The sequence below is a fragment of the Pseudopipra pipra genome, chromosome 1, assembly GCF_036250125.1.
Source record: "Pseudopipra pipra isolate bDixPip1 chromosome 1, bDixPip1.hap1, whole genome shotgun sequence".
In the NCBI taxonomy this organism is placed as follows: Eukaryota; Metazoa; Chordata; class Aves; order Passeriformes; family Pipridae; genus Pseudopipra; species Pseudopipra pipra.
Window position 1 is genome coordinate 103265649 of NC_087549.1, and position 9517 is coordinate 103275165.

The 9517-nt window shown below is 39.5% G+C and overlaps 1 long non-coding RNA gene across 1 annotated transcript in view; it reads left to right on the forward strand.

The window, feature by feature from the left end:
- Positions 1-6986, forward strand: part of LOC135420844 (uncharacterized) — a 33156-nt gene extending 26170 nt beyond the window's left edge. Inside the window, exon 3 of the long non-coding RNA XR_010433749.1 lies at positions 6547-6986. This is a non-coding gene — a long non-coding RNA (uncharacterized LOC135420844). The remainder of the gene's footprint in view (positions 1-6546) is intronic.
- Positions 6987-9517: the final 2531 nt, after the last annotated feature.

Genomic DNA, 9517 nt, shown 5'->3' on the forward strand with positions numbered 1-9517 from the left:
GTTTGGGATAGAGGTATCTCCCACAAACCAGTATGAATGAGGCTGCACTGATTTTGTAGCACTCTGCACTGTGCTACAAACTTATCCCAGCTGGTCTTCTACCCTTATATATTTTAACATGTCCTCCTGCCATTTATCAGGGCATGAAACAAATGCCCTGAGATGGACTACGTGCTCTGGAGGAACAGAGTGCAGTCCTCACATTAGATCATTCACTCTGAACACAAGAAAGATATCTTGCAATCAGGAGGGCATTGAATGGCTTGCACTCTGCTGACTAGGAGGGTGGATGTCTCTCTACATCTGCACCTGCAGGCTTACTCTGCTTAAACAGGCAGAGTTACAAGGCGCTTTGGAAATAAGACACACAAAGTTGTAGGGCAGTGGTTCAGATCTCCATCAGTTTTGACTCTCTCCCCTCTCACAGGGTAGATGCACTTCCTTCAACTTTGCAGATTCTTCTCTTTTGAAGAGATATCAAAGTCGGCAATTCAGCCCCATGTTTTCTAAAAATAATTATTTCACAACTTTCCCTTCTTTTCTATTTTCCTCATGCCCTACATCAAGTTCAAGACCTCTGAATAGCAACAAGTCACAGGAGATTCTGGTGATCTTCCTGTTCAGAGTTAGGAGAACCATTTCTTTAATGACGATCTCAGTGGAACCAAGATAAGTTCTTTCTTGATTTATTTGTCACTGAGCGGAGCACTCAGAAAATATATGTTGTGATGCCTAGTGCATTCCTGTGAGAGGTGTATCACTCCCAGTCACGTGGCAACAGCTTTACTCAAAGACTGCAGTGTATGTGTTCCGAATTGCATTATTATGCACATACTCACACATGTAAATATGTTGCATTGTGTTTGTGATCATAATCAAGCTGTCTGTGCAAAGCAGACATCAATCTCACATTCAGGCACTGGGACAGAACTTCCATTGCAAAAACAGATCAGTCAGGTGTTGTGTGGGGTTGCCATATTCCCAAAAGGCTGTAGTTCTAAGAGCTGGCATCTCAAAAACATTCTCTTCATGTGTTTGCTTCCTCCTTTTGTGCACTGCTGCCTGTATGTGTGTTTACACGCACAGCCCATGTCCTGTATAAGTAAACACTGTGAAGGGAACATATGCATTACATGGGTCCGTACACGAAAGTGCAGAAGAAATGACTCTTCTTTTCTTTTTAGAAAAGCAAGTATCACTAGGACCACGTGACTTTGGACTCTAACTAAATTTATAAATATAAATACTTTATAATATTTATAAAGTGGCAAAAAGTACTGAAGGAATGTCTACTTGGTGGGATGGATAGTAACACATTTTAGATCTATTACTTACGTAAGAAACTCTGAAGATGTGCTCCTAAAGATATGAATTTGAACAAAGGTAAAGAATTGTGTTTTATAGATCATTCCTTAATTTCTGTAGAGTTTAAATGAAGACAGCTTTTTTACTTGTTGAAGGTTTTTCTCCTCATATATACACCTTTTTGACTTATTTTACTGAAGTCTATGCATAGTTTCCTGCAGCAGAAACTGGCTGTTTTGAATACATCTGCTTGCACACCTTTAAGAGCTGAAAGGTTAGTAATTTTTAAAAAATTATTAGACCTGACTGAAAATATTCTACTGAGACTTTCTTTCTCTTGTTTTCTTTAATGAAACAACTAAGAGCATGCAAACACATAAGAACTTAACTACGTTTATCCCTCTGCAAAAGAAAAGTCTTAAAATTTTGCCTGTGAAAGCATGAGAATTCTATACACTTCATTTTTATATACATGCATATATATATATCACACTTCATTTTTATATACATGCATATATATATATATATATATATATCACCAGAAGTTTTGGCTCATCCTCTTTATAAGCAATTAGTTATTTGAGCCTTTTGATTAAATGATCTATGTAAGATCAGTGTTCCAGAGTCTCAGTGCTTTAATACATATTTAATTATATCTTTTGGGTAAATGCCAAAGTGATGGATGGAGTTATCACAAATTACATTTTCTCCAAACATGTCAAAACACCATCTTTTTGGTACACTAAGCAGCACCAAATTGGCCAAGCAATAGTTAAGTGGTTTTATAATAAAAAAGCTGATACAAGCAAAACCCTAAAAAGCACTGAGTTTGTATTTGCCTTTTGGGAGGACAGTGCAGAGTCCAAATACTTGAGGAGCTGAGGTTTAAAATATAATCAGGTCAGAGATATTGTATTGGGTATTTCTGGTGCAGATCAAGGGGAATTGAAAGAGCTCAATTAATCCTTCTGTCCCAGCATGATGCCTCTCCCACGTAAGCAGAATCTGATGGGCCAGTGTTTGTTTCACTAAGGTGGTATCTTTTTAATGGCCAGTTCACAGCCACTGCTCATGATGTGCAAGAAAGCCCATGAAACACAGATTATTTTGCATGAAATTGTAGTTAAACTCTGGCAGAAGGTGTATGCTAACCTGTCCTCTCATCTTTGAGGATGTGGCTCCCTTCTTGCTACAACCACAGTTCTCCTAGGTCTAGTCAGAACTGCTCAATGCTGTATTTCAGGAAGGCTCATTCTGCCTTAAAAACATGCAAATTAGTTAATCAGCACTGTAAGTTGGACAGCCAGTTATAAACTTTTTTACATACTCCTTGACCGTCTTGCACTGTCTGCATGAGACAGACAGATCTAACTAGGATAAAAAAATCTGACCTAAGGCATCAAAGACATCGCTGTTGATTGAAGTGAGACTGGAGTGTCTGAAGGAGTCTGAGGTGGGAGGAAGGCTACAGGAGCTCTGTCCTTAGCTGGTGTCATGTCACTGAGCATGAGAAAAAAGCCTAGTTCTCATACAACCCTTTGTATAGGCACACTGTAGACTTTGAACTGGAAGAATTTCCTTTAACTGCCTCTGTCTTATTGTAGGCTCTGCAAAGCCACAGTCGGTAATAGAATCCCTGAAAGAAATTCCAAAGGGAGAAAAATTCCAGCATATTTTTGTTTGTATTCACAGACAAAGACAGAGACCAAGCAGGCCATATGGTCTAACTTTGACGTCTCTCATCCATCAAACCAGTTAGTCCCTCTAGTACTTCATATACAAATGAGAATAACCACAGGCTGGGCAGACATGAAGCTTCCTGCCCAGGAATGTTTATGCTGCAGAGGAGCAAATCCTAGCAGTGAGCAGCAAAAGTTAAGTACTCAAACAGAAGTGGGAAATGTGGGGCTACACTTGTCATTTGAAGCATTTGGTTTTTTTAAGAATGACTGAGACGATGGTCAAATATCTTTAAGGTATACAGCTCCGCTGACAGCCCTGGTTTGTGCCACTATAGTAAAGAATAGCCTTCTAATTATACATGCTAAGGAGTATAGCAGAAGGCTTTGCTCGTTCTTACTGAAACTTAGAGAAGGCCAAATAAAAAGTCTGTTTGTTTCCAAATGAGAGGGGTTTTCTGTGTTACTTGTCATCACATGTGGGACTCAATAGCAGAACTGCTACTAATTTTTGCAATTATGATACTACCTTTTTACCTGGAATTTCTTTGAGGACCCCAACTCTCAACTTACCTTCTCGTAGAGAGGAATTACATATTTTGAAACAGTTCATCAAGACAGAACCTACTTTTCTTTTGTTGTGTTCCCGACACAAGATTATAATCAAAACCATGTGGGAAGAAGCTCCAATAAATTTGTTTATAGATGCCTTCATTTGATAGTTTGCATGGTATATCCCAATAAGGGCATACCTGATTTTTTTCCAGGAATTGGGAAAATAGTATGAAGTCAGAGTTAAAACTGAAAAAAAAAAAAAAAATCTACCTGGTCTTTTTTTTTTTTTTTTGGACTAGGTGACCTCCAGAGATCTGTTCTGATTTAAATCATCCTATTCTAATGATTTCTTCCATGAAGTTTGTGTTCTGCCATACACTTTCAAAACACAGATGAAGAATCTGTGTTCTAGCTTTACTCGTGTCCTTTATCTTCTCACCCCAAAAGCTCTATCAAAACTAGCAGTGAAATCCAACTCAAGGTGAGTAAGAGTGCCACAGAATCCAAGATTTGCTGTTATATGCAGTTATGCATATTTGTGCACCAGTCCATGCTCTGTGTTTGGAGGCTGGCAAGATGAAAGCAGGTGTGTTCCCTTTCAGTTACTCTGTGACTAAACACACTTCCCCAAAGAATCCAGTCCAGTTTGTCATGGATTTGTTATGACTGCTAGCCATGATTACAGCAGAGAGACTTCTTTTGGATTTGATCCAAAATACATAGAAATTGATGGAAAAATGCCCACTTCAAAAGGTATTCCAAGAGAGTTTTTTGTTCCTATGCAGTACGAATAACATTCTATTCTATTCTATTCTATTCTATTCTATTCTATTCTATTCTATTCTATTCTATTCTATTCTATTCTATTCTATTCTATTCTATTCTATTCTCACACTTCAGGCAGACAGTCACTAGGACATGCACTTCTTTTTTGGCTGTACATGAAGATTACAATGCTTTGGAATTCATTTAATAAATCATAGCTGGGTTGGGGGAGATATGAAGAGAAGGACACAAGGAAATACCAGATAGAAGTAGTCAAAAATGCAGCATTTCTTCAGAGTTGCCATGGGATCTTCTTTTTGCATATGAAGACAAATGATCATACAGTTTTTTGCCCTTGTGCTTCTGCTGAAGAATTCCCTTCAAAACACCCCTTACTTCACAAGGGAGACATGCTTCATAGGAAAAAGCCAGGACCCGCATGAACAAGAAATAGGTGAGAATGAGCAGGGCCAGTTGTTCAGACTTGCAGAGCAAAAAACCCCCAAACAAACCCCAAATCAGACACACAATTAAATATGTGAGAACTGGCTCAGCTCTTTAATAGGTTGTTTGGATTAACATACCCACAAGGAAGAAGAAGACACCATTTGTATTTGCAGTCCAAGTACTCAACCTTCCTTAGCTCTGCACTACTTCCACAGAAAGGATGTCTCCACATCTACTGCAGAAGTGGCAAAGAGCTCAATCTGGAGAATGCTGAGGGAGATGGAAAGGCATGAAAAACACGAATGAGAGAATGACCTGTGCTGGTCTCACAGCCACTTGCCCCAGATTTCCTCTCCTCGTCAACAAAGCATCCAGGTCAGCCTCTGTGTCAATCAGAACCAAAACAATACAGAAGAGCAAGTGAAAAGTTGCTGGTTTCAACAACCACTTTAAAAAGTGATGGGCTGTTAACCCTTTTTCTTCAGAGGCATCCTTCCCTTTTGTGTAGTTTTGCCATGACTACACGCAGTCCTGTAATCTGTTGCTCACCACAGTCAAAATGAATTTAATATTTTCCTGTCATACCAAAAGGCCAATCTGTGCTACCTGAGAAGGTCCTCAACAGGCAACAGTTGTGCAGCACTGTGTTACATGAAACTTGACCGTTCAGGCTTTGAAAAAAATCAATAAATAACAAAACCTGCCATTGGATGAACTCTGTCCCGTGACTCCCCTTGTCTCTCCAGGGTAGACAGGGCTGGCCAGGTGCTGCTGAACAACCCCAGTGAGTATTCACCACTCAGGACCTTGTGATCCAGATCCTAGAAAGCAAGTGAAGATAGGTAGGTAATATCTCTCTATCTGCTGTCTCCAATTAAAGAACAGCAAGAGACTTTAGGCTATCTGAGGGAATATAATATCAAATTTATAATCTTTCAGGAGCCAGCCATGAATATCACAACATATGTTGTAAAAGACTGAAGCATTATTACTATGACACTTTTAACTCTGTTTCAAGTCAGAAATACTTTTTTTCAGTAAGTATAAGGTGTGCCAATTTTTCTTCACAACTTCATGTGCAGGAATCCTATGCATTCAGATCTTCCACACCCTGCAAACTTCAGAGATGCTAACGAAATTGTACATAAAGCTCTCCCAGAATGTGTTACCTCTCTAGCATTTCTTCTTCACAGTTCCCAGTTGTGTTGCTGGGAGTCCAGCTCTACAACTCCGAGCCTCTCTAACTACCAGCTATGTGTCACAGTACATTGCTTATTCCCAGATGTCCTCCTCTCCACTTGTACCTTTTCTGTGGCTGAGCATAACCTTTTTTCTAGCTCTTATGCAGTAAGATAAGGCTTTTCACTTCCTGATCAGGAATCCAGAGAGTTTCTTTCCAGCAATTGCAACAGCATATTTTCATCAGAGTGTTTTTTCCCGCCATAGAGTAGTTCATCTACCTCTTCCACTTGGATTTCTTTTTCTGGACTGTTGTACCTCTTCTGAGATCAGAACTGAAATGGAAATAATCACCGAGGTGCGTTAGCTCAGCAGAAAAGTTGGCTTTGCTCAGATACGAACAAGTTTTGAGAAGGAAATTTCTCTGTGTGCACACTTATGATGCTTTCTGACAGTGCCTACAAAGTCACTGATTATGATCTTTCTTTGTATCAGCAGTCTGCAGAAACAAGCTCTTTAGACAGTGATGGTATTTTTCCTATGTTGCAGATATGAGTGTGATTAAATATGTTCCTGGAACACTGTGGCCTGACTTCTTTTTTTTTTTTTTTTTCAGGAAAGCAGCCAATGATCTTGGATGTCCCATCTGAGACATCTGACTTCCAGAAGAGAATGTCAGGAATTTCCAAAGAATCAAACCCCCATACCCAGCATATGTTTTGTACTGACACCGGAAACAAATGGTCACTTGGAAGGAGGCTTCTGTTTTCTGAACACTCCTAAATAACTCTGAATGTTCTGATGAGGAAGTGAGGTGTTCACCAGAAAACTGGAAACTATTCAGAAATGCCAGGCACCAGAAAAGAACATTAAAAAAAGCCAATTTGATATCCAATTGTAAATTAAAAAAAAAAATAAATAAACTGCCCAAACAAACAAAAACCCCACAAAAACAACCAAAAAAACCCATGGCAAGGCCATCATTAGCTCTTAAAATAGGAAAAATTTCCAACTCACATGGTTCAGGAACATGTCCCTGGCAGAACCGGGGTTAAGAGTGGCTCAGCTCCCAGCAATCAGCCACATCAGTATTTGCTGCCAAATATCTCCTCTGGGATCACTATGCCTATACATATGCTATTCTGCTTAGACTGCCCCTGGTAAAGGACTGGGATAGAGCACTAGAGAGGGAAGGAAGGGCACACATTGCATTGACACTGGGACCAGGACACAATACCTGGGCTCCACCAACTGGTTATGGGCTCTGTGAAGTCTGACCTTTTATTTTGGCTCTCACGGACTCAGGCTGTACACCCACAGTTCAGCACTGGCTGAAAGCAGGCTCTGGACTGTGTGAAAGCTAAAACTAGGGCAGGGGAATTCTTGCCCTTGGCATGAACAGCTACCACAGCAGCTGGCCGAAAATATTATAATACATGGGAATCTGGCAGGTGGCTCAGGGCTGCATAGCTTTTGTGGAAATATTCTGTATTGCCCCAGAAAGCAGGATTCAAGATAAAACACATTTTCATGTGCTGCAAAGTGATAAATGAAAGATTTTAATAATGTAAAAGATACTATCCATGTTTAATATTAAATATAAAGCCCAAAAATTATTATGAAATCTTCCCAAATCCTGAGAGCAAAGCAAGCTGACTCTCGGGGAAAGGGTTACCACGTATATACCACAAGTTCTCCGGATGGCATAACAGTTCAACAGGAGATCACGCTCCTGGGAATACTAGAGGAGACATGTAACAATCTTTAGGCTCTGGAGCCCTCTTAGCAAGTGCTGGTTTTTGTGCAGAAAACAAGGAAGGACTTTCTACAGGAGCAGGGTTACTCCATGCCTTTGCAATGCGCATGACACTGAAGCCTCATCTGACTTCTCAGGTAACTCTACTTCTCTAGAACCCTTTTGGCACTTGCAGATGTTGATCTAATGGTAGATAATATAACAAGTGGGATTAAAATTCCCTGAGCTGAAGATAAGTCTCTAGTCCATCATGGAAAGGATTCACTTTCCCCCCCCCCCCCTCTGCTGCATGCTTCTTCCAGACAACTGTGAATGCTTTTGAAAGAGAAGAAGAAACATAGCAATGAAAGATTTTGAATATCTGTACAAGCCATCAATTTCTGAAGAATTCTCTCCAGAACAAGTTCTCAGATATTTTGGGATATTTTGTTGGCTGTGAGGATGTGATGCTCATAATTTAATACAACAATACTCATGAAATCAGCATGATGTCAAAAAGTTTTGTGCTGATATCAGTCCCAAGAAAAGCCAGATTTCTACAGTTCTCATTCTTTTGAACAGAACATAAAAAACATACTAATTTAATAATGTGACTTTTTCTGGGATCAGCAATGGAAATAATAAGTAGTTAGAACAACAAATTTAAACTGTATCCTGGAGAAATGGTTTCACCAGAAAGATAAATCTTTAAGTTTTTAATTCCTTTTTTTAAAAGTCATCTAGTTAGATTTAAATTGATACTAAATCAAATTCAGTAGTAGTTCTGTAACCAATCAGTGTACATTTCAGCATATATGCATTTTTACGCATGCGCTTTCGTGGTTGGTCAGTAACTTCAGGGTTGGCTTTTCTATTGCCTGATGATGGCACAGATGATGCCTGCAAAGCTCGAGTCCCAGACTGCTGTAAGTACTTCTGTATGTACATTTCTTGGCATGCAAGGGTTAATGTTAAACATCTTTAGTGAGTGTCACAGCTTTTTGGACTCATTTTACCCCATTTCTTTTTTCTGAAAAGCATGATGCAGTCCTTACCCAAAAAGGAGGAAGGAAGATCAGATCCCAGTGTAAAGGCACATGTCCATCCTCCTTGGCCATGATAGCTGCAAGGTGGAGCACATCCAGTCCTGCCACAGGCTCCACTTCTTAATGGTATTTGAATGCCTCATGCTTCTGAGACTGCTTGCCTATCATGAACAAGGCCTAAGGGGCTCTCACACACCATTTAATGCTTCACACATGTGTGTGAAAAATGGTACATTATGTTCTGGCTTCATGTGCAGGCTCTGCGATTATTTTTTTAATTTTCCTCTCCTTTTTTATTTTTCTATAAACGGTTCTGTAAAACCAGTGCCTTCAATATCACCATGTGTTTCATCGCAAAAGTTCCACTTTTGTTGGAAATGCTGTTCAAGATTTAACTGTTTGCCAATTATTTGCTTTAATGTTTTAATCCTGTGTGGTTTCATAAAATAATCCTATGCAAGTTTGATTTTTTTCAGACATTTGATCAGTCCAGTTTGCTTGCTAAAAATGATGCTTGACTCATATCCTGGCAAGTGTGTTTATTTGACGTGCGCTGGTGAAGAACTCTAAAAAACTGTACTCAGGCCATTCCAAATTTAGCCTCCTACATCTGTGTGTATTACTGTTTGGGTGCGTCTGAATTATCGGCGTGCGTCTAGTGGGTGACACAAGCTGATCAGTGCACCTTTGTTGTTTAATTAGAAGTTTGGTGTTGAAGAAGCCTTGAGAGAGAAAATATCTGTGTTTCTTATGGGCTTTTTTTAGATCTGTTTATGTTGGGTAGCTTTGTGCTATAAGAAAATCCA